General features: G+C 34.4%; 1 protein-coding gene across 4 annotated transcripts in view; it reads left to right on the forward strand.

Moving 5' to 3' along the window:
• The window catches only part of LOC145246048 (atrial natriuretic peptide receptor 1-like), a 1,646,502-nt gene that overhangs the window by 1,478,848 nt on the left and 140,230 nt on the right, over positions 1-27,424 (forward strand). The window lies entirely within an intron of this gene.

A 27,424-nucleotide genomic window follows, 5' to 3' on the forward strand; every position in this document is an offset into this window, starting at 1 on the left:
ATATATATATGGCGATTAAGCTACACTGAATATTCCGCGTTTCATCCACTCTATGATTCTTCAGGCTTATGCGCGGCAGACAACCACAAAATTTGCGCATAAGCCTGAAGAATCCTAGAGTGGATGAAACGTGGAATATTCAGTGTAGCTTAATCGCCATACATATTTTATAAATTACTATTTTATATATATATATATATATATATATATATATATATATATATATACTTGCAGTTCAGTCTGGCTTTGCCCGAGCGCTATGTACTGTTCATATCTTGCCCTACATGTGAATACACTTTATGTAAGATTTCAAATGTTTAGACCAAAATTTGTCTGAGTAATTTCGTAGAAACCGCAGAGGTCATTTTTTTTTTTTAACTTTGACCCCAATTTTAACCCCTTAATATTTATTATTTTGGTCTCAAATCAAAATACAAAGTTTTACCCATATCCAAGTTACCTAGATGTAAAAATTTCAAGTCTTTAGACCCAAAATTGGTGGAGGAATTTGGTAGAATCTGCAAAGGTCAATTCTTTAAACTTTGACCTTTTAGCAGCCAAAATTTCCCCCAAAACTGATTAAAATGCTTGCCACATGTCTGAATACCCTTTAGTTAAAATTTCAAATTTTTAGACCCAAAATTGGCTAAGTAGTGTGCTAGACACTGCAAAGCTAAAATCTTTTGAACTTTAATTCTTGGTATATCAAATTTTCGACCTTAACCGATTAAAAACTTGCCCTATCTCTGAATACCCTGTATATAAATGTTCAAATGTTTAGATCAGAAATTGGCTGATGTCAAATTTTGTTAAACTTTGACCTCAATTTTGACCCCTTAACCTTTATTTTTTGGTTCAAATCAAATTAAAAAGTTTGATCCATGTCCAAGTAACCCACATGTAAATTTTCAAGTGTTTAGACCCAAAATTGCCGGAGGAGTTCGGTAGAGTTTTCAAAGGTCAAATCGTTGACCTTTGACCTCTTGACATCAACATTTCTGGCCGAAAACCGATTAAAAGGATTTCTCAATACTTATATTAAAGCTCGATTCTGTAGACAGAAAATTGACAGTTATTTGGTAGGGAAATGTACACAGACACACAAACACGGACAGACATTTTCACTTTTATAGATATATAGATTGATGTATACCCTTATTAAATAAATGAATAAATCTATATATATGTTACTATGTACTTTTTATACCTACATTTTCTCTCTTTATTTACTTATATATATAAATATTTATTATTATTATTATTCTAAATACTAATGGAACCTGTGGAAATTCCACAGGATTCATATATAATATATTGATGCTGGCATTCTGTAGATGTTTAGCGTAAATGGAGATGCACTGATATTATTGTATCTCTTTTGTTAAAACTGCAAAAGTATTTATATAAGCAAGCAGGGACGCCCAGCATAGCCCAGTATGCTTAAATATATTTAATTCTTGCAGATTTCGTATATATTATTATAGTTAATATTCTATCGATTACGATTTCCAAAATAAAATATATATCCATATGACGTAGGTCCATCAGCTTGAATCGAAACCGAATCCTAAACTTATATATATGTATGTATGTATATATATATATATATATATATATATATATATATATATATATATATATGTTCCTTCAGTTATAATCGAAACCAAAACTTATGAAGAATTCTTGATAAAATTATTTTTAAAAAGTAGATTATTGGAGTGCCATTAGCTATAATCGAAACCGAAACCAAAACTTATGAGGAATTCTTGGTAAAATTATAAAAAAATAGATGACTTAAATGCCATCAGTAATAATCGAAACTGAAACCAATATTATGAAGAATATTTGGTAAGAAATGGAAGTACATAAGAATTACACGACCCGGATGTAAGCGTGACAGAGAAAATCACACGCTATCGTATTAATATATAGATAAGTTGATCAAGGTTTGTGTACACTACGGCTTTTTTTTTTTTTTTTTTTTTTAGACGTTAATAACACAAAATATACTTTAGTGCTGAGATCAAATTACAATTGAGAGAGAATCTGGTGGCCTTGCTTAAATTAGTCATAACATCTCTACAAACATGTATGTAACTTAAATATGGCTTCAATATGATTTTGATTGTAGAAAATGTTTAAGATTTAATCTCAAGTAGTTTTAAGAAAAATATTAAGGCTTGCTTAATTGCTGTCTAATGATTGGAGATCAAATCCAGTGAAAATCTGATATATTCGATTTTTTTTAAAATGATCTATTGTGATGCTATCATGACATTCAATACTGTTTAAAATGCGCTAAAGAATTTGAAATCTTTGGAAATATTAATTAATTTATTTCTAATATAAAAATTTCATAAAGAATCAGAAGCATTAAAATTTTCACCGTGGGCTTTCACCCTCTATTTTATCCGTTTTCATAAAATTAAAGTTAATGTAACGCACACTATAATGCCTGGCAGCTGTCTTCCAAAATTCATAATATTCGGTTAATCCGTTAAGGAATGATTCCTGTACTTACAAATATATAAACGCATACACGTAACTAACCTGGCATTAAATAGAAATATTGATTCTATATAATCCAATGTTCCAGTTTTTAACTGTAGAGACCTAGTTTCAGCTAGCTATCATACCAGATGGAATTTACTGTCGCATCACTGTGATAATGTAGGAGCACTTCTGAACCATCAACCCCTTCTTTTGAGGGTAAAATATCATCGGTTCATACCTTCTGACTGTACTCCCTCTTTCTGATGAAATATTGGTTTATTACCAGTTTTTTAAGACACGCCTAACAGGGAATGCCAACGGATCTGTTCTCGGTAATGTGTTTTAAACTTGTGTTGCATTTGTAATTTGTAATGGCTTACCTCTCTCTCTCTCTCTCTCTCTCTCTCTCTCTCTCTCTCTCTCTCTCTCTCTCTCTCTCTCTCTCTCTCTCTCTCTCACACACACACACGATTTAATGTTTAACATTGCTGCAGTAGATAGTGGATAAAGAGTCATTTAAACACCAATTAAGAGGCGTTAAATTCAGGGGAAATAACCCATTTATACCTAAATATTTTCCTCGAGTTATTTCCCTTGCACTGTACTTCTACGCTTATGTTTTAAATTTGAAAAAAAATTATTCGTGTTTTTTTTTTCTTTTTTTAACTTTTAAATGCATTTTTATCTTTGTAAAATAATTGTAGAAAAAATATTTTTAATAAATCGCATTGATAAACTGATATGCCCCATTGTAAAACAAATGTACACACACACACACACACACAAACACACACAAAAGAGAACTAGAACTTGAAGTTCTTAGAAATCAAGGTGATACTGCCTCTGGTTGACACTTGCTTTCTATCTGAGATACATAGATATTCAAATATTCTATTAAACTCCCCTTCAACTCTGTAATTTTGAGTTAGTAAAGACGGGAAGAACATTAATTTCTTTTCATTCACTGATCAGTTAACTGTGTTATAGTATATGTTTTTATTAGTCGCTTCGCTTGGTCTTAAAGGATTTCAAAAAAATAATTCATCTAGTCTGGTGGATTATCCAGCTTCATGCTTTTACTATAGGCAACATTACTTTTAAAAGGGGCACCACTCTTCATACAAGTCAGTGTAGGATAGCCATACCGAGGGGGGTTTATTTGGGCTTCAAATACTATCATATGTTATTTTGAATATTTGGTAATAGTTTATTTGTAGAGTGAAGTATCCTCATGCAAGGTGTTCCTGACAAACCCCTGTGCAGAGAGATCTTAGATACTTGAGGATCATGTCTTACAGTCTTGCTTGATTATATACATATTTATTATATACTGTACTGTATTTTGTTACTAATTTTTAATGCCATATCTTGGGGTTCTACTATATATATATATATATATATAATGTCTTTGTGTGCGCACACACGTGATTGCACTCTATTGTAATATGGATCATCATCATAATATTGTATGAATCTGAAGATTCTATTGTTGGCATTGGTTTTTCCGATATTTTTTCTACTCAGAATTCTTTCTAGAGACACATAGAATGCTTACGGGATGGACCATGAGAAAGTAGCTAACGTCTTAAGTGAAAATGATTTTTGTGGAACGCACTGGATTCGAAGTTGGAACACCCATATTGTCAGTCCATGTTGTTAACCACTTGATTACCCTTATCTCCCTGTTATATAGATGTAAATGCATGAAACACAATTTGCACTCCATATATTTTTGTATTCTTTTCATTCTTCTTATTCGTGTTTTTATTCACTAATAATTTTTATGAATCCTTACTAGGGCTATGACAACAGCATATTCTTTTCATGTTTTGACTCTTGAATGGGTATCCGTTGATATCTTGTATGTTTTTATATACAGTGATGTGGTTCTTGGTTGATTAACTGTGTCTAACTGTGTCGGATATATGCTCTTTTCATAGCTCTAGTCATGACTATTCACAAGAAAAAAGTAGGATTCTTTGGCACTTCAATGACCAGTCTTTTCACAGTTCTAGTAATTTACATTTTCAATAATTGCACAGCTCACTTTACGTTCTCGCACCAGCTGTTCACTAATGATTTTTCTTTGATAACAACTGTTTTTATTTTTTTCTGTGGTTCTAGAGAAAATAATCTTCAACAATACAGTACAACTAATGCCCTTCCAAATGTCACTCTTTCTAACTTCATAGATCCTTCATAAACATTTTGTTGGTATTACTGCGTGTTTTTTTTTTTTTTTTTTTTTTTTTGTTTTTTTTTAGGGGGTGGAGGGATAGATTACGGCATTTGTTTTCTTATATTTAGCCTAACAATTTCATAACTCTTGGATTTCATATTTATCTCTATCTCACGAAAAGTGTCAGAAAATGTGATAGGAAGAGCCAGCACTTGAGGAAGAGCACTCTGCCTTGCATAAAATGACAGGACAGTTCCATCTGCATTCTCTAGCACTAAGCTAACTCCTTCTCAAAGGAAGAAAGTAAAGCTTGGGAGAGTGGACTACATAGACCTGCACAGGACTCAACAGATATTTCAATCCACAGGAAAAAAGCCATTTCAACAATGGCTTTGCTTCTAAGAGAAAACCTCTGCGGTGTGATGCCTTTTCTGATTATGCTGTTGGGTTCGTTATGGTAATCTATTTCACACTAATTACTCTTAGCCAATGTCGCCTGGTTATGCGAATTGGCTTCTGCACCCAATCACCTTTTTTAATATTCGAGTTTGTTGAAGATAGAAATTTATCAAAATAATGAATGACACCGTCTATTTAGGCGAAAGTCATTAATTTTTGTTATCAACATTAAGAAAACAAAAGCTGAAGAGTTAGTGAAAAATGAGAAGTCAAAGTGTCCGAGAAACCTTACAAGTGACAGTTGACTTTTTGTTTGTGTGTGTGAGGACAAGTTGAGTACGCGTGTTCATTTCGTTATGCGTTTTTAAAAAAAAAATTTTGTTGCATGTCCACCCCCAAACAAGATATAGGGCCACTTTGATGCACTATCAGGGACACGAGTTGTAGGGATACTATGTAGGGAGTTGAGCAGCAAGATGTCTGTTCACCTTACACTTGAACTTCTGCATGTCAGTACAGTTTGGGAAGCAAGTAACCGGAAGGGAACTCCAAAACCTAGCAGTTCTGAGAAAGAAACTATTAGAGTAGAAGGGTTTCTTACATCCATGGATCTCTACTGTGTAGAGGTGGAACTTTGCTGCTTCTGGAGTTTGTCGGGGATATTTACGTCGAGGGGGTACAAGGGCTAGTAGTTTGTCTGAGCATCCACCATTAAAATACTTATAAAATAGGCAGAGGAGTTCACCATTTCGTTTATGGTATGCAGATGTGTGTGCGTATTAGCATGTCTGTTTTGTTAGTGAGTGTACGTACTATCTTACATGCAAGAGTGTTCAGTTAACATTATATATATGCGCGCACTGTATTTAGTAGTTCATGAAGGTCTCTTACGTGTGTGCAGCAGGCTAGATTAAGATGTATGCGTGTGTGTTGTATGTGAAACAAAGAAAAAGAAGAAAAATGCTGTGTTTGAGTTTTTATAGAAAGATTTTCGATCGAAAATGAATATTTCTTGTATTTTGATTGTTTGAAACAAAAAAAGTTTGAGCTTCTATCATATCAAACGTTGATATGTCAAAACAACATTCACTGCTATTGCTACCTCCGTTAAGCTGTCAGTGGTGAGTCACATATGGTGGCAATCCTACGACTGCTTCTAATCTGCTACTCTTGTTTATCCGTGCCTAGTGTTCCTATAATTATCAGCATTACCATAGTGTTCTTTTTCCTTCAGCATTCTGGCAAACTCCATGTGTTTACCTTTTCTGCCCTGTTGATATCCACATATTGATCTGAAGAGATGGCAAAATCTGCTACTTGCCAGGGCTTCTCCACGTTGACTATTATCATTTCCGGTCTTTTAGCTTACATAATTTTATATGTTTCTATTTTTCTATTTTTTTTTTTTTTTTTTTTAGTATTTCAAACTTGAATTCATCTCGAAAAGGACAATACTTCCATTGAAGCATAAGGGCTACTTTAATAGGAAGCTATTTATTAAGATGCAACGTATATCGAGGTAGAGCAGCATATTTAAATTTCGGTGCAAACAGGAGTCAGGAAGGGAATTCCAAAAGTAAGCAGTCCGAGGAATGATATTAATAGAGTAGAACGTCTTCCGTCATCTATGGATCTCCTCTACAGTGTCTCGATACAAGAGCGTAATGTTGGTGCGAATCGGGATTTTTCTCTTAATAAAGGAAATGTTGGCTTGGGTATAGAATGTAGTTGATTAAAAAATTTGATTGCTAATGACACATTGATTCATGTAAATGAAAGGCTTGTCAGAATCAAATATCGATTTGGCATTTTTATTGTCATTTATATTTTACTAGCAGGGGTAACCGGCATTGCTCGGGTGCTTGTAGGTGTGTGTGTGTGTGTGTGTGTGTGTGTGTGTGTGTGTGTGTGTGTGTGGAGGAAAAAAAAGTGGTAATAAGACAGGCAGGCTCGAACCCGAACAACGAAGGAGGAAAAGAACGTGAAAAAAAGTTTTAGTAGGCAGGTCGGCTCGAACCTGAAGCCTTGACGCTTTCACCATTCTTTGTTAACATATTTTTGTGGATATTTAATCTTATGACCCAGTTAATGATACGTTTATTCGCCAATCAGTCTATCTCATTATATCCTCGGACTTTGCCTCGTTCTCACCAAGTCTGTCTCTTTTCTATCGCTCTGTCTCTTTGTTACTCTTTTCAGAACACACACACACACACATATATATATATATAAGTGATGACTAGCAACAACTGTTACATGATAAGGGCTGTCCCCTTTTCATGTAAGTATAAAAATAGAGATTTAGTTAAAATGAAAATGAAATAGCATAGACGAAATTCGAACCTCGTAATTTAGGTTTAGAAATAGATTACGAGAGAGAATTAGCAATGGAATGTGAAAACAAACCATTGAAGCTTAGAGATAAAATAGTTTCAAGAAAAGGATGTGCATTGTCAATTCTGTTATGAAAAATTCAATTGAGGAATACAACTACAAGATAATTTAATAAACATGTTTTTAACATATTGGAAATATAGGTTACTGGGAATATAGGTTAAAATTCCTTTTGTAAACAAAGGAAAAAGTTGTTTTGGACACGCATTTCCAGAACACGTGAAAGAAGACATGTTTTAACATGTATATGACGTCATGGAAAATGGGAAGTTCTCGATATAGTTAGAAAACTTTAGAGTTAAGCAAGGAGAAACTGAGCGAGAGAGAGAAAGGGAGTTTGACGATAGTCTGCAGTTGGGATTCGAACGTCTAGAAGCGAGACGGTCACTTTTGAAACTTAATATGTGAAGCTTTGAATTCTTGATGATGAAAACCACGACCGGTCGGGAGAAGAAATAAACCCATCATGTGTTTTTTATAAACGTCGTCTTTGTGTTGTAATTCTACCAAAAGGTAAAGTGAAAATTGTTATATGTCTTGTATATCATGTGGTTTAGAATGTCTTGACATACACATCTCATATCTAGAATGTGAACTCTGCATCTCATATCTACACTTCTAAGTATGAACATTTAATATATATGAATACCGTCATAACACGAACACTCTCTCTTACAACATCTCTCTCTCTCATAGACACAACAACAAACTCTTAATAAGACTCTCTTTTAATAAGAAAATATAACACGACCACTATCAACAGTTTTACCCACTCTATATCTGTGCCTAAATCGAAACACAGATTTCATGAACAAACCGCCTGTGGAAAACTGTTCCATTTGCCTGCTTCCCAGACGATTACAACATAGTAGCCTTCAAGTCCAATGTAAACAAGTTTTTATTGAGTAGTCCCATAAATAATCAAAATTCTATCCAATCTACAGCATAAATGATTACTAAACTACCACGTTACATTCATTATCCTCCAATTGGCTTTGGGCTTTGATAAGTGGCGACTCTCTTGAAATATATATATATATATATATATGGCAATTAAGCTACAGAACTTTCCATGTTTCATCGTAGCGAGAATTCAAGTTAATGCATGGAATTGATGTTATTTATCAGGTTCACAAGAGAGTTCTTGTGGTTTTTAACTTTTAAATTCAGAGTAATTATATTGGTCCAACCAAAAATTTATTGATAGAAATAACAACTATCAGAATCACGCACTTTTGAAGTTCAACCCTTCGGACAACAAATATCGAAAAATTCGCCCCAAAAAATGAATTCCTTCATCATCATCAACTGGGCAGTTTTCTACAAGGAGAGTCGGTTTTTTCACTGACATTTTTTGCAAGTCATTCAAACCTCGCGTAAACGACGTCACATGAAACGTGTGATTTTGACCGCTCGTGACGTCACAACCGCGGTAGGTGCACCAATAAGAGCGTTTGTTTTTCTTTTCACCTCTTTTTCCTCTTAACAGGTTCGAGCCTGCTTACTTCTATTTTTTTTTTTGCGCTCGATATTTTCCTTTTTTTTTTTTCTTATAATCAACACACATCCTTACACACACCTTCACTTTCTTTTCTGCCTTCACGTCATGGGTTCGAGCCTGTCTGCCTACTGGCACTCAGGCTAGTGTGTGTGTGTATACATATATATATATATATATATATATATATATATATATGTGTGTGTGTGTGTTGTAAGATAAACCACTTTTTTAATTATTTATTATCATTATTATTATTTTGTGTGCATATAACTTAATATCTGTGCGTATGATGTTTGTGCGTTGACAAGCCACGCTGAGAAAGATAAGACCGGAGAGAGTAGGAAAACAGGAGTAGATGGAAGTAAAGCGAGGAGCGGGGTGAGACAGAAGAGGACAAAAAGAGGGAGATAAAGAAGTAACGTGCGCACAACTCAGAGATATAAACGCAGAGTGGAGGGGAAGAAAAAAGAAAGAGACAAACAGAGAAGAAAAAGAAGGCGAACAAAAAATATATAAAGAGAGTTAAGTAACGTGCGCATGAGAGGATACAGAGTGAGGGTGACAGTGGAATAACGCGCACGATAGAAAGTGAGGTCGGGAGCGGAATAACGCGCGCGTTATTCCGCATTCGCACACGTTACTCCATTCTTCCTTTCTCTTGAACGTGCTTCACTCTGCTCTCACAGGCGTTACTCAGATCTCATCCTCACTCTTTCACAGGCGTAACTCAGATCTCATCCTCACTCTCTCTCACATGCGTTACTCCTCTCTCACTCTCACTCTCTCTCATATGCGTTACTCCTCTCTCACTCTCTCTCATGCGCGTTACTCCGCTCTTACCCTCACTCTCTCTCTCTCATGCGCGTTACTCCGCTCTTACCCTCACTCTCTCTCTCATGCGCATTACTCCGCTCTTACCCTCACTCTCTCTCTCATGCGCGTTACTCCGCTCTTACCCTCACTCTCTCTTTCATGCGCGTTACTCCGCTCTTACCCTCACTCTCTCTCTCATGCGCGTTACTCCGCTCTTACCCTCACTCTCTCTCACATGCGTTACTCCTCTCTCACTCTCTCTCACATGCGTTACTCCTCTCTCACTCTCTCTCACATGCGTTACTCCTCTCTCACTCTCTCTCACATGCGTTACTCCTCTCTCACTCTCTCTCACATGCGTTACTAATCTCTCACTCTCTCTCACATGCGTTACTCATCTCTCACTCTCTCTCACGCGCGTTACTCATCTCTCACTCTCTCTCACGCGCGTTACTCCGCTCTTACCCTCACTCTCTCTCACATGCGTTACTCCTCTCTCACTGTTACTCGCGCGCGTTACTCCGCTCTCATCCTCACCCTCTCTCTTTTGCGCGCGTTACTTAACTCTCTTTATATCTTTTTCTTTTTTCTTCTCTCCAGTCTGCGCTTATATCTCTTTGGGTCCCGTGTACGTTACTTTATTTCTCTCTTGTGTTCATATTTTTATTGTTCTCTTCCCCGTTTTTTTCTTCCGTTCTCTGCCTTTATGTCTCTGTCTCTATATCTCTCTCATTCTCTCTCTCTCTCTCTCTCTCTCTCTCTCTCTCTCTCTCTCTCTCTCTCTCTCTCTCTGCCCCTTTCTTCCACACCGCCCCCGCTTCACTTTTCTCTACTCCCGCTCTCCTCTCCCTGCTCTTATCTTTCTCAGCGTGGCTTGTTAAATCCCGTTACCATGGTATCGATTGTGCAAACGATCCGGCCGTTTTATAAATAGCGCGCGTGTGCCATTGCTAAACATCCATGGAAAGAATTGGAGAACATGACACTCGCCACTTTCTCACACGCACACATCAAATGACCCCCCCCCCCCACTCTCCGTCTACTTTAATCGATAAGCCAATCCGAATGCTACACCAGAACATTATTATAGAAGAAGTCGAATGTTGACAAGTGTGTGTACAGGAGAATCGAATAGCGGTTGACGAGGAAGGGGACGAGGGCTTGAAATGCGTGTGGTCATTCATTGCGCACAGAAATAAGATGACTTGACGAACCACATCAAAAATATTGACAAAAATCAGTATGCGATCCTTAAACACACACACACACACACACACACACACACACACACACACACACACACACACACACACACACACTAAAATAGAAATCTGCGCATAAAATATCTAAAACAAAAAAGAAGAAAATCCTTTCTTTTAAAATTGCGACTTCCGACAAATACGTCCTCACCAAACTGAGACTTCTCTTTCTTTTCATCTTACTGATATTAATCTTCGCAGAAAGAGAAAGGTACACGTCAATGTTGCTGAGAAGAGTTGTAAAAAGGCAAGTACGGTGTGTGTGTGTGTGTGTGTGTGTATATATATATATATATATATATATATATATATATATATATATATATACTCGGGTTTTTTTTATATTCAAAAGTAATGGACTAATGAATTCAACGAGGTTGTTAGATAGTGCTCAATAAAAAGAGCTGATAATACTTGTTTATTGTTATATAAACATGCTCACATCCCGCTGCTACAAATAGCCACTTGTTTCAATCAAACAACAGATATCATCAGGCAGCGACTTTACTATTGACTGAATAGTCAAGTCGCTGTCTGATGATATCTGTTGTTTGATTGAAACAAGTGGCTATTTGTAGCAGCGGGATGTGAGCATGTTTATATAACAATAAACAAGTGTGTATATATATATATATATATATATATATATATATATATACATATACATACGAAAATGACTGTGGAACTTTCTTACACAAATTTTACCGAGATATTAGAAGGACCATACGAAAAACAGACATTACAAAAAAGACGATTAAGCAGAACACTCCATGCTGTTCAACAATGTCTGTCTAAATGAAAACGTGCTGCCTAAATACACAATATATATATAAATATATGTACGTATATGTTTTAGAATGTAAGAGAATATACAATTATTTCTACAGCCAAAGTCGCAGCTCACAAGAGCCATGAAAACCAACAAACCGGAAGTTCAAGACTCGAGTTTCGCCCTCATTTGGGCTCATCAGTTAGACACATCCGAACTTCAGATTCGAAAGCAGAGCTTCTTGCATGCGAGGCAATCACTCTACCAACAGAGCAAACGCTATATAAATATATGGCCTAAAGAGATATTTTCTTATTTCCCCATAAAGTTTCCTTATTTTTCTGATATAATAGAGTTACATGTAACTTTTAATCCCCATCTTTCATTTTAATTTTATATATATATATATCAAATCCTTCATGCCAGGCATTTCGAAGTTTAATGCTTCTCATCAGAAAAGGAGAGATAATGATAGATAATAAAATAAAAATGCGACGTCTAGAAATAGTCATGTAAAAGTATCTTGTTTAAAGAGTTATATATTAGAGAGGGGTATCCGGGGAGTTATTGAGATAAAGTTGAGATAGGCTAGATAAGGATTTTAACAAGCTTGGACGGTAAAAGCATGGTATATGCTTAGACAGTTTGGCACAGATGAAATATAGTAGAATAAAAACAGAAAATAAGGCTAAAGATGAGGATAAAAGCATGAAAAATACTGAACCACATTAACATAAGCAATATGAAATTACAATAGAAAAATGCGAGCATGAAAAGTAATATGGTCAAGCTTAAATATGGAAAAGTAAAAGACTAATTGTTAAAACTGGAAAAGAAAAGGACAAGATATTCTCGTAAAAAATATAATAAATTTATAACGTAATATATTGCAGTATTAAGAATTGATTATATAATGTTATAAATTGAATTTTTAAAAATATCTTAATGCTGCAATATTTTAAGCTATAAATTTATATTTTTTATAAGAATATCTTGTTCTTTTCTTTTCCAGTTTTAACAACTAGTCTTTTACTTTTCCATGTTTAAGCTTAACTATATTACTTTTAATGCAGGCATTTTTTCTATTGTAATTCAGATTTTCAGTAATTTTACGTATCCTTTGTTTAATTTCAGTCTTATTTTTTTCGCCCCCATAAACACGTCCCCTATAAGCACATATGTAATAACAATGTACGGCACTCGTCTTCTTTCAATTACCCCCCCCCCCAATTATCTCTCTGTCGTGCTTTCATTAGTGAATTACTAGCAACAGTAGTCGCTGAAGCGACGTGGTTGCTATGAAAACCAGTCATAAAAAGCGTCGCTCACCTCATTACATATTTTTACTATTTTGAACACCAGAAAATTGATCCGAACTTTTGTTTTACTGAACGAAAATTGAAAAAAAATCCACAATATAGCTGAGAAGGTGATCTTTAAACTGTAATACTTGTTTGAAATTTGCTTGAAAAATAAGTGAGCAGTGAAGCTTTACAGCAGTTCTAAATGATTAAAACGGCCGCTTTACCATATATTCAAACACTTTCGTGTTTGAATGATACAACAAAACAAAAACAACAATAATATAAATAACAACAACAACTACCATACAAAACAAAGAATTGCAGACCAAGCGAAACGTATTCTGAAGAGAGGTTGGCTTTCAAAACTAGAACTGAGTGAAATACAACAAAAAAAACAAAAACAAATGATGGAACAAACCCAGAAACACCTCTCGTTGCGACCCCAAACATAGAAACTCCAAACATAGAAACTCCAAACATAGAAACTCCAAACATAGAAACTCCAAACATAGAAACTCCAAACATAGAAACTCCAAACATAGAAACTCCAAACATAGAAACCCCAAACATAGAAACCCCAAACATAGAAACCTGCATAACTTGGATACAAGAAACACGGAGACCGAGATCTATGAACCAACAGAACTTAATGAAAATGAATTAGCTTAAGTAAAAAACATTAGGAAAGTTACGAACGAGGAAAAAATAAAAAGGCTTCTATCTTTAAGGAACGAAGCGTGGAAGAAATTAAAGCTGAAACAGAAAGTGAACGAATTACCTCCATACATACCAACAGATACGATTATAGACCTAAACAATTTAATTTATGCAGGGGCCAAGGCAGTAAGTATGAAGTTTAAAGTAGAAAAAGACGGAGAAAGAAAAAAGGACCAACAAAACTTGGATGGGAAGTGAGGCCGGAAACTCAGCTCAACAAACTTAAAAAAGAAGTAAAACGATAAACAAGATGAAAACGACACGAAGAGGATGGAAAAGTAGAAATGTGAAAAGGATGCAGGGAGAGGCTCAACAAGAAACAGGAAGAAATGAAGCAAAAAAAAAATAGTAGAAAGGAAGAGAGATTAAGGTAATACCAATACAAATCTGAACAGTGCAAGCGAAACAGGTCTTTTGAAAACAATGAAAGCCAATTCTGTTAGAATGTGAACGGAGGAAAAACACGAACAGAACCAGCGGACCCAACAGAAATAAAACGCTACTGGATCCAGATATGAGAAAAGCGACAGGATCATAATAGAGATGCCGGATGGCTGAAATACATGAAAGAAGAGTCAAAGCAAATCAAAGAAGAAACAGAGAAGGAAATCAGCAAGGAATCGCTCAAGACAACACTTCAAAAAAAGACAAACTGGAGCACACCAGGCTACGACAGAATACATGCATATTGGTTGAAGAAATTCACAATACTATATGAAAACTAATTCAAAACCTGAAAAAATGTATTTATGAAACAGACGTGCCAGCATGGATGACCAAACGTAGAAACACTCTGGTGCAAAAAGGCACAGAAAAAGGAAACATCCCCAGTAACTATTGTCAATAACATGTTTACCTACAATCTGAACAATACTTAGAGCACAACTGAGGGAACAAATTATCATTTCCTTCATAATCACGGGCTACTCCTAGTGGAACAGAAATGATGCAAGAACGAAAAAAGAGGAACACCCGACCTATTACACATAGACTAAAGGATTCTGAAGTAGAAAAAAGAACTTAGTCATGCCAGGAATAGACTGTAAGAAAACGTATGACAGGATTCCACAAGCATGGATAATAAAATGCCTAAGAATGTACAAAATATCAGGTAAGATAATCAAGTTGTTAAAAAATGTAATGAGAACATACAGACGTGAACTGACACCTTATAGACAAAACAAAACTGAAATCAAAATACAAAGAGGGATCTTCCATGGTGATTCCATGTCACTATTACTATTTATTATAGCTATGATGCCCCTGAATAATATACTAATAAAATGCCGGATACAAGTTCACTAGTACAGATGAAAGAATGAACCACCTAATGTACATGGATGACCTGAAACTGTTTGCAAAAACAAAGACAGAACTAGAGACTCTAATAAACACGACCATCATTTTCAGCCATTATATCCGAATGAAATTCGGTATGGAAAAGTGCACACTACTGACAATGAGGGGAAAACTGAAAGCAACAGAAGGTATGGTACTATCCCATCAAATAGATAAGGGCACTAGGTGAACATGATAGCTACAAATACTCGGGAGTTCTGGAAGCTGACACCATCAAAGCAACAGAAATGAAAGAGAAAATTGGACAAGAATACCTCAGAAGAACAAGAAAACTGTTAAAAACTAAACTTTATAGTAGAAACCTAATCCAAAGAATAGACACGTGAGCAGTGTCACTAGTAAGATACTTTGGATTCTTTATAAGCTGGACCAAAAAAGCACTGGGGAATCTTGACCAGAAAACCAGGAAACTCATGACGATACACAATGCACTACACCCAAATGATGACATTGACCGACTCTATGTGCAAAGGAAAGACAGAGGAAGAGGGCTGGTTGGTATAGAAAATTGTAAATAACACACACACACACACACACGCACAAAAGAATTAGAAAAATACATAATGCAGAACACCAAAAGAATAATTACTGCAGCAAAAGACATGGAAGAAATAAATAAAGTAGAAAAAAGAAGAGATGGGGAATAAGGCAAGGAAAGAAAAATAGGAGAAGAAACAGCTACACTGACGATTCATAAGGATTACAAAAGAGGAGACTAACAAAAACACTTGAAAATGGTTAAAAAAAAATCTATAAAAGCAAAATAGTGCTATTTCTAAAACTAAAAACAATAAATCACCACTACTACCAACAACAACAACAACAACAATGTGTGTGTGTCATAAATTGGCGGCACACGAAATAATTGAGGAGGATCAAGGAAGATGGAAAGACCGAAGAGAGGAAGCATAAACCATACCTCCGTTTGATGAGTGCAAAGAGGACTGGGACCTTGGGGAGGCTTATTGACACCCAAAATCTAGTGAAGACCAATGGTCGCTGCCAACGAAAAATCAATGGTAAGCGGCTGTTGCGATAACGCCAATTCATATGCAAACTTTATCAAAAGATGTGGAGAGTACTGGAAATCTGAGGAGACTTGTTACTCAGACTTCAGAGAACGCTACAAGTTGTTCTCAAAGAGAAATCTTTGATGATGACCTGTGTGACTACTCCTAGTGAGTAAAATAATAATAATAACAATAATGATAATAATAATAAAGTTTCAGACTAGACTAGCACCGCCCTAAATAGTCGAGAACGTCCAGGAGGATGGAAAGACGGGAGAAAGAAAGCACTGACCAACTGGATGAGTGCAAATTGGACTATGTAGAGTCTTACTGCCACCCGAATTCCAGTGAAAACAAAATGAAGAATGTAGAAAATGATAATAGCAATAATAACAATACTAAAATTACCACCACCGCCATCACCAACAGTAATAATAATAATGCCCCCTTTCCATCTGTCTCTCTCTTTCCGCCTTCCTATGTTTCTTTTCCCCCATCATCCGGCGCCAAAATGTTGAAAAAAAATTGTAATGCTGGCATCGACTGGCACTACACCAAATAATCGAAGGAGGATGGAAAGACCGAGGAGTGAAAGTACTTACCAGATCTCAACCGGATATGTGCAGATGGGGACTGGGATGTTGAGGAGGATTGCCACCGAAATTCCGGTGAAAACCAATGGTCATTTTCAGCGAGAAATCAATGGCAAGCGACTGTTGCGATAAGGCAAATTTATTCGCAAAGGTTGTCGAAAGAGGTGAGGATTACCGGAAATGTTGAGGGGCTTGTTATCACCAGGACTCCAGGGAACGCCACCGGTCTTTGTCAATAAGCGATCTCTGATGATGACCTCTGTGAGAACTCTTAGCGAATGAAATAATAATCAAGTTATTGTGTCAGCATCGACTGTCACCACACAAAATAATCCAGTTGTTTACGGTATGGTTTTATTAAATTCTGCCGAAGTATCTGTTATAGTGATTAAAAAGCTCTATGCTTTAGCAGTACCACCGCCAGCAGCAATACTACTACTACTACTACTACTAATAATAATAATAATAATAATAGTAATAATAATAATTACAAAAATGGAATAATTATATGATTAAAAATTCAACATCCCGTATGACGTTTAAAAGATTCACAACTACTACTACTACTACTAATACTACTACTACTAATAATAATAATAATAAATAAAAAAATAATAAAAATAAAAAAATCACCAACAATAATTCTACAAAAGTACTTGTTAATTTTTTTTTTTTTTTTAGATTTTTGGTGAAAATAAAGACGTTAAAAATAAATAAAACTCTAAATGTGTTTAGTATAAATAATAAACAAAAATCACGAAACGTGCTTACTGCTTCGATATCTTTTTGTTAAATTGTTAGATGAAAGTACAGAATAGTAATAATAACAATACTAAAATCACCTCTATTACTATCAAACATAACAAAGACAAGCGCGTATTCTGCAGAAGTACCTGTTAATGTTATTTTTTCTTATTAGACGTGTATAAATAAATACCTTTAAAACAAATAAAACTGTAAATGTGTTTTTGGAGTAGCGAACAAAAAATGCCTTGAACCCCGGTGAGTTCGCGTTTTAAGTGTAATATTACGAATTTCATAATGTAAAGCTAAAAAAAAAAAAAAAAAAAAAAATGCAAATCCTAGCTTTCATGTTTTTAGTGACCGGGTCCCATTAGATATCATCTCCAAAAAAAAAAAAAAAAAAAAAAAAAAGAAGAAAAATCAGATAATTCTGGGACTAAAGTAAGTTTCTGGTTGAAGAATTGGACTGTCAGAGACTGGAATCGAACTCGGATAATACAAATTTGAAAATTAAAACTTATCCTCTCTTTCTTTTATGGCATTGTTTTACCATCTTTGTTTTCTGTTTTGCGAAGGTCACACCTTTTTACCGAGTGAATAATGCAAATTCATCATTGTTCTTCGAATCCTTTATATCAAACCGATTTATTCAAGTACCTTGCATTGTCTCGACACAGGACAACATAAGACTTCTTGAAGCACTCTATTCTTGTTTATTCACGAATTAACTTTCAGACAAAGAATTCGTCAAGAAGAGAAAGGCGCACGAAACAGGTAACGCACGCACAACTGAAATGAAAAATTTGTGTACACACACACACACACACACACACACACACACACACACACACACACATTTTAAAAGAATTTGATTTTTTAAAAGAAATTATTTGTATAACTTTTCGTTTTGCGTGGCGTGAAGAGAGTAGGGATACGACAGAGCAGTGCTCCAAAGCATTCAAATAAAGAAAAAAGGTATATCATATTTAAACCATCCCAATTTTCTCATATTATTTTTCAGTTCTAATACTTATGCGTGCGTCTGCCAGACATCCAATCAAACCCGTATTAACAGATCTCTGTACGTCATTATTTTAATAAGACGCCATAGTAATGTTACTATTTAATATCTCTTCTAGTTAATGTTTGTATTATTTAAAATTTTCAGTAAGAATTAAAGATCGTGGCCACAGCAGAATACGAAAAAAAAAATCCGTATAAAGATCAAAAATTGGTTTTATGTTAAAATCCATGAGTATTACGTATGTAACTTGAGAAAAACATGCTTGAAATGTGTCTACATTATGTGAATAAGCGAAATTAAAACAAGATGGCAACAGAATTTGACCTGGTGTCGTGTGATTTCACTAATAATATTGGTATATTTCAAGCATGTTTTTCTCACGTTACATGCGTAATATGCAATGGATTTTAACTCAAAATGGTTCATCATTTATTAATATTTAACAAAAATTACAATATAAAATCATTTTTAATGAAGAGACAGAATTTTTTATTGCATTCCGTTCTGGTTGCAATCTTTATTGCTTACCAAATTTTTTCCAAAATTTTCTTTATCATTTTTTTAAATGGTGTTATCAAAGCAAACCTAGTTATATATTCTCCATATAATCTGCTGATACATTGGCAAATGTGGGTTGATGCCATGCGTTGCATGGAGAGAAATGACCTAAGACTGATACGATGGGGGCATGATTTGACTCTTAAAGACACACTTAAATATTATGACATTAGAAGAAAGTAAAAACTAGACATTGTAAAGAGATGCGTGCAGAACAGGAGACGTCGATGGTATGGGCACATTCAAAGAATAAATGATAGTTGTTGGGTTCGTTGATGTAGAATAGTTAACGTAGCAGGGTCATTTCACAAAAATGAAGACATGAGAAATAAGGACGGAGAGAAAAATAGAGAAAGACTTGGCCAGAAATAAGTTCACGTTAAAGTCAATTTCTAAAAGTCATTCAACACATGCCAGCGATAAAAAAAATAAAAAACAATTTAAATATAATATGATGATCTTTTATATTTTACCTTTTTTATCCTAAACAAAGCATATTGCCAATAAGGGGCTACTATTTGGAATCGTGTTTAACAGAGGATTGTGGGGAGTTGAGTAGTAAGATGTCTGTTCGCAGTACATTTAAACTTCTACAGTTAAAGGAGCAGGAAACAGGGAGGAAATTCCAAAGTCTAGTAGTCTGAAGAAAGGAACTATTAAAATAGAAGGCTTTCCAGCATCGAGAAACCCCAACAGTGAAGGGGTGAGATTTTGCTACCTGTCGGATTAGTCAGGATATAAGTTCATTAGATCACATTCCATTTACTGGTAAAACAAGCAAAGAAATGCAATATTGCAGCGAGGGGACAGAGGTTGGAGCTTGAACGATCATGTCCACGCTAATGTCACCCTTCACACTTTTCAACTGGAGATAAATATTTTAAATGGTTGGGAGGGTCAATAGCATAAATGGTGAATATTAGAAATAGTGTTGGAAGGCGTATTGATGTAAAAAAAAAAAAAAAAAGAGAGAGGCGTATTAAGAGGGCACAAGAGTTTCATAAATATTTATGCATGTTTAAAAGTTACTGCAGCATCTGGAATATGTATTTTTATCTGAAAGCAGCAGCAGCCGTATCTGCTGATTTATATATAATGCTTACAATCAGTGGATGTGTGTGTGCGGGAGTGCAAAAGCAGCTGCAGTGACAGTCGTAACTTGTTTTCATAAATATTTAGAGACCATTCTGGACTTTCTGAATACTATGATGACCTGCCCAACGAACCTGGCGCTGCTGCAACATGTGTATTGACGGAATGTTTGACCGGGCGTGAACCTGTTTCTGGTATCTTGTATTGCCACTTGATTTGCAGCAACCTATGGAGGCATATCATGTGAAAATGGTCCACTTTTTTGCCATGTCTGGCATTTACGGTTAAAGTTTCACAAACATACATGAGAATGTTATGAAGCACAGTTCTATATACATAAAATTTGGTCTGCAGACGAATTCCTTTATGCACTCAGTGATTTTAGACGTTCAAAGGCAGAGCTATCCTTGGCTATCCTTCAGTCGCTTTCATTGTCTATGTGTGCTGCTCTTAACAAGGTACTGCCTAAGTAAGTGAACTCTTTCATAAATTTTAGATTTGTTTCACGAATTGAGATCTGAGGCTCAATATATTATTTCCCCAGAGCAGGTTGGTACATTATCTCAGTTTTCTTCATGTTAATAGTCAAACCATAACTGTCGCACGCCTCAGAAAAACGATCAACAATATAAACCCTGTGTATCGCTTTATTGCAGGTCAATATTTTTTTTAATTTTGAGATTGCTATGAAACGCAGAGAAGTGAAATTTGGTACATTAGAAGAGCATAACCAGGTACCTTATTTCCCTGAATTTTGTGGAATTTGAACAAATATTTTGAAAGTTATGCTAATTTTTCTATTTAAAATTACCAGAAAATATAAGAATTAATATGTTCAAATTGCACTAAAATCAGAGAAATAAGGCCCCTTGTTATGCTCTCTCAATGTACCAAATTTCACTTCTCTGCATTCCATAGCAATTTTAAGATTAAAAAATGTTGACCCGCAATAAAGCGATGCATAGGGTTTATTGCATTGTGACTCTGTGTTGGCATTAAGAGCACAATCATCAGCAAACAGAAGATCACATGATGGTGGTCTTAATTCTGGTGACAACACTGAGTCGTTTTGGGTTGAACAAATTTCTGTCTGTTTGGTAGTTGATGCTTAATCTGGGGTCTTTTGCATTGAATTCATTAATCGGCAATGCTTTGAACATCATGCTGAAGAGTCTTGGGGCGAGTACGCAGCTCTGTTTGAGACCACCATTGATCGGTAAGTCATTTGATCCCTCTTCACTAGTCATATCACTACGCGCGTGCGCGCGTGCGTCATGTAACAAAACACTATCACACACTTGCACGTAGCATAAACAAAGGTGGCGGAATAGCGCAAAATATTCCAAGGGTCCAGGGGATTAATACTATGCAAACGATAAATTTGCGACAGGTTCCATTATTGGATTCATTTTAGTCACTTCGAATGACCCTAAAAAAGCAAATTAGAGTGATCAATGTTCTGATGTAAAGTGACATTTACCGTTTATTTATTTGGATCGTTCAGACTACTGTTATCTTTTTAGAACCATTAGAGAATAACAGCCGAGACGAGAACGGTAGTTTGAATGATAAAAACACAAGCCATCATCCTATCATGAAATTGTCTGGCGATTGAGATAAATTCGTCAGCACATGCAAATTTGGCCATTATCTTCCATAGACCTGCCCGGTTTAGAGTTTCAAAGGCCTTTTTCAGATCAACGAATGTTATGTAAAAGTCCTGCTATTGTCCCTGAGATTTTCTTTTTTTACACGGTGGTCACCACTTATCAAGGCCTGGAAGCCACTCAGGGATAAGGGTTATTGCATTTTCTGGAGTTAATGAGCAACAAATATCATGTCAACTGTACTACATCCCATACGAAAACCATATTGACTTTCTTGGAGTAGCCAATCTTCCAAGTGCTTGGTTAAACGATTAAATAGTAGTCTTACAAGAATTTTACCAGCTATGCTGAGAAGAGAGATTCCTCTGTGGTTGTCGCAGTTCATTTTTCCTTCTTATAGAAATGCACTATGGATGCATCTTTGAATTCTTGGGAAACTAGATCCTTTATAATAATATATAACTAGGGCTAGGACAACAGCATATTCTTTTCATTGATTTGACTCTCGAGTGTGTATCCGTTGTTATCTTATATGCTTTTATAAATAATGATGTGGTTCTCGGTTGATTAACTGTGTCGGATATATACTCGAGTCAAAACAATGAAAAAAATATGCTGTTGTCATAGTAGGGCAGATTTGCAACTTTTTTCAGAAAATCAACATGGCACTGGTGATGATAGTTGGGATTTGACGTGATAAGAACATATACCAAAAATTAGATTCCCATCTTGAACAGAAAATTGAGCATTTAATTTTAAAAATCGTGTAGAAAAGCGCTGAAAAATCCTTCATTTTCATAGCATTTTTCACAACACTGACTTTGAAATTTTACTATTTTTATAGAATATTCAATAAAAATTGATATATTTATATGAGATACATTGAAAGAAAAATAACTACATGGATTATAATTTTAATTATGAATCACAACTAGCAAAATATCTCTACTTTACTGCATTGATTAAAAAAATGTAAAAAAAGCTAATTAGCAACTAAGTGTTTAAAATTTCACAATTCAAAAAGATATGTGGAGATGTATGACACAATATAACAACTTAATACAAGTTACAGAACCATGTATTTTAATTTTTTATTAAACGCAATAATATAAACTTATAATAGAACACAATTGTTCTGTATAATTTCCGTTTGAAGAAAATGAAGGTCTAATTTGCTGGCACGATGACTTTGTAATAATGTGTCTGTCTTGCTTCCTTCCCATATACAAGTTTTTGAGAAAAATCAATCAAATTTGATCAGTGTGTGGCTGCAAAATTGATAGCAGTAATCTTTTTCATTTTTTTGTTTGAATTGTTTTCTATTTCTAGAAAAAATGACACAAAAAAAACAATTATTTGAAAACACTTATTTTTTTATACTTTTGCGATGTAATATGAATAAAACTAACTATGGTTTGAGCAAATTAAGAAAACTAATAAAATTTAATGGATAAATATTTATTTACCTAATGGACAAAATCGCTTGAATGCCCTCTTCTCTCACATCCAATTCATCTGAATTTATTATCGATATTATATTTTCCAGAAGTAGTGCTTTTGCACTATATTTTGAACAGTTTAAAACAGTAATTTTGATTTCAGTTAACTGTTTTGTTCTCTGAATCATATTAAAATATACTGTTGTTGGTTAAAAAAAATATTGTCGGTTTTGATCTCAAACCAACTAACTGCATACACTTGGATGATAAATTTGACCAAAATGTTTAATAATTTATCATAGTGTTTGAGGATAGACAACTCTTGTCCATAAACACATTAATCTTGTGGCTTATATTAGCCATCTTCCTTGATTCAAGGGCCCAATTTTCTAAGTTAACTTCTTCACAAGAAATGCCAACAGCATACTCAAAAAGTAGCCTCTGGTCTTCACACTTAAATTATTTGTTTCTTCTGCTGTCAGATAATGATCGGGAGGGACACTATTTTTTTGGAATTCTACTTGAGGCAAATCTTGATAATTATTGATCCAAAGTTTCCCCAAAGGACCAGTAAATGCTTTTTGTTGTTCCATCAATTAATTTAAAAATTGCTCTAAATGGCAGTTCTTCTAGTGGAACCTGAAAATTGGAAAATTTGCATGTTTAATAATATAACCAGATTACATAATAAATACCAGTATATTATTTTAGTTTCCACAAAAAAAGGAACACAATTGCAGGTGAATCTATAGAATTAATTTTACCTCCTTGTTAGGAGGTCAAGTGCAGATTATGTGCCTTGTTTGAAAATTTTCTGTCTTGTACTTTACTGCAAAGTCATCACATCTCAAGACAGAAAGTTTACAGCTACAAGAAAATATATCAAACAGTCTGTTTAGCTGTTCCTTCATTCTTTTCACTTTGATTGCTGCAAGAAATTTCCTATCAATCTGTTTGGCCCTCTTATAGCAAAATATATTGAACTTCTGTCCTATATAATATTACCTTAACAAGGGAAATCGTGGATTGACTGCTAGCTGAATACGAATTATTTCCTTGGCAATTAACTTAGAAATCTTACTATTTTTTAAGTGGGATAACTGTTTTCTAGGAACTAACTAAACTGGATGACTTGTCGTGAAGTTGGGGGTGCTGTTCTATCCAAATAACAAGGTGGACCAGCAAATTTTGTGAAGCACGGGTTAAAACTGAATGTTGTGCTTTTACTGACATTCTAATCTGAAAAGTAAAATAAATAAATGGATTATAAGTGAAGGAAACTGTATTAGGCTATCTTCCAGTTTTATACGTACAAAAATAAGTGCTAGTTATAAGAAATAATGAAAAACTTTGTAGAGTTGAATTAGATGTATTGAAGAGAGAGGAGCAAACCAAATCAGAGGCATTGTAGAGTTTAGTTTAGACATTTTTAGCAGATTTTAGCTTCTCCTTCGATAACACGAATTTATCCATGAAGAGATTCATTCTTGCTGTAGCTGTACCATTTTAAACGAGTGTTTAGTGTTTAGCGTTTGAAAAACCAGTGCTTGTGCATCTATGTTACTATGCTATTCTTAAAAGTATTTTCAAGTTAAATTTAATTTTATGAAATTTTTGTTTATTAAATTTTTAGGTGAAAGTACAGAATAGTTACAATACAACCTCCTTCCCATATTAAGAATGGCTTTCTAAATAACAAAGTTCTTTTAGCACAATAACATAGATGCACAAATAACGAAAAACCTTTAAAGGAGTGTCCTTATTTACTCGTACTAATCTTTGTGGGTTATCTGATTTTAAAACTATAATTTTAGAAGAAAAACACTGCTTAAAAACAATTACTCCCTAAAAATAAAAGAAATTAAAATTTTACACTAATTTTCTGCAAAGTATTTTTTATTAAGTAGAAAAACTTGAAAATTTACGTGATTATGTTTCGTAAAGAATGTGTAGAATAAAATTGTATGGACTAGTTTTTGTTTTGTTTTAATATAAAACTGGAGTATTACCATATTTTAATAAAAATTTCAAATAGAATTTGATGTGAAATATTAGGTTGGTGCAAAAATAATGTTTTTGACGTTCATTTGAACGTCAGAATATGCCATTATTTTTGCACCAACCTAATAGAAAAATAAATTAAAAAAGATAAATCAAATATGTTTAACTTAACTGCAGACAATTGAAATATAATAATATATATTCTAAACAAATCTTTTTCATTTTTCCTTTCGAAATAATTAAGCCTAAATCGTTATGTTTTCAAATTAAATAATAAACAAACGTTAATTTTCAATATCAATAACGAGCGTGTTTGCAACGGTGAAATCTAAAATGTTTCCACCCCCCAAAAGTTCCTGAAATGAAAAAGCAAACTTTGGTCGCTATTATTTAAAAAAAATAATTTTGCCTTTACAGTTAATATCTATTTCATTAATTCATTATCCTCACTCATTTTATTTAAAAATGTAGTTTAAAATATATTCTAAATAATGATTCTATTTTCTTAACAGTACGAATTGTTTTGATGACGGGACGTTCTTGACAATTCACCGAAAAACTTTTAATCGCTTCAATTTTTCAACTTTTAAAGTCATTTCCTCAAGCAATGATAACAATGTTGAGAAAAAATATTTCGTGTAGGTCTTTTCTATGTCAAACCCCAACTATCATCACCGTTGCCTCACCGGGGGTTCCAAAATCGACCTGCCCTATTGTCATAGCCCTATATATATATATAACATTGCTGGTTCACGGGTAAGTCGAGTTAAAAATAAGAATAATCGATTAAGATCCAGATTTTCATATTACTACCGCAACATCAAGGTCGGTATGTTTATATATTTGTATGTACAGGATTCATTCTTAAGCTAATAAACCAATCATTATGAATTTTGGAACACAGCTGATAGGCATAAGGGTGAGTAGTGTTGAGTATATTATTTTTATGCAAAGAAAAAGGTGGGCGATTTTAATGAAAATTTAGATACTAACAAGTATTGTGAAATTTTAATATGTATTCGGCATCAATTCATAAATATTACCCAAATTTTAATTGCTTTGAAGCTTTTAAACAGTTGTAGAGAGCTAAATTTGCCCCCCCCTTTAAAATTAAAATATTTCAGATCTGTATTAAATTTGATTCCTGAATTTTAATTTCCTAAGACTTCATTTTTTAGACGTTTTCTAAAATCAAAATCATGTTATGGGTTTTAATCAAAATTTGAATAAGGATTCTAGACATAAGGTTTAGTAATATTATATCATGATTTTAATCTTCATCTAAAAATTGCAGAAATATATATATATATATATATACATATATGTCATCCACATACAGTACTGTTTCGTTGTATTACAGCTCATCAGTGCAGCTAGACTAATTCTTCTCCCTAGCCAAGGATTGAACCTAGAACCATTGCGTTAATAGTCGGCAGTTCTACCCAACGACCCACAGGGCCCGCAAATGACCTTAACAAATTTCCATTTTAAACAAACAGTCGGCCACCACTTTTACAGTTCACACACAAGCCACACACACACACACACACACACACACAAGCTGCACACATACACACCCACACACACACACACATATATATATATATATATATATATATATATATATATATATATATGACATACATAATTAGCTTTGGTCACATAAATATATCCTATTGTATGGCTCTTCTTTTGAAGAAAAATCAACCCAGAAATTTCTTGGTCTTTCTTTTTCATCAAACCTTTCTTAGAGTTCAGATATTAGATCCATTGCTCTTTCTGCTTCTTGTAAAGAATTTTTTTCTCTATCGCTCTAAAAAAACATCTCACACCTGAAACTATTCTCTATTTGTAAACCTGCGCTATCAGACAATGTAAGGAATACCGTTGTCATATTTGAGTTGGTGAATCTTTGTCTCATTTGAAGGTTCGTGATGAGGTGCAGAAACGTGTCTGCATTTTAATTATCCCCACCTTTTCTTCTTTTCTGCAACCTCTCTCCCACAGTTGTGATGCTGCTAGTCTCAGTCTTTTCTATGAATAATATGATGGCATGTGTCTCATTGAAGTTTTTGATTTATTCCCTGCTTCCTTTGTTCCAGCTCGTTTGACTCGTTCATCTAGTGGTCTTCATCAACTCACTGTTTTGATACCTCATTCTAATACAGC

This window comes from Euprymna scolopes, chromosome 23 (assembly GCF_053919585.1).
Source record: "Euprymna scolopes isolate OS-2025 chromosome 23, ASM5391958v1, whole genome shotgun sequence".
Lineage (NCBI taxonomy): Eukaryota > Metazoa > Mollusca > Cephalopoda > Sepiida > Sepiolidae > Euprymna > Euprymna scolopes.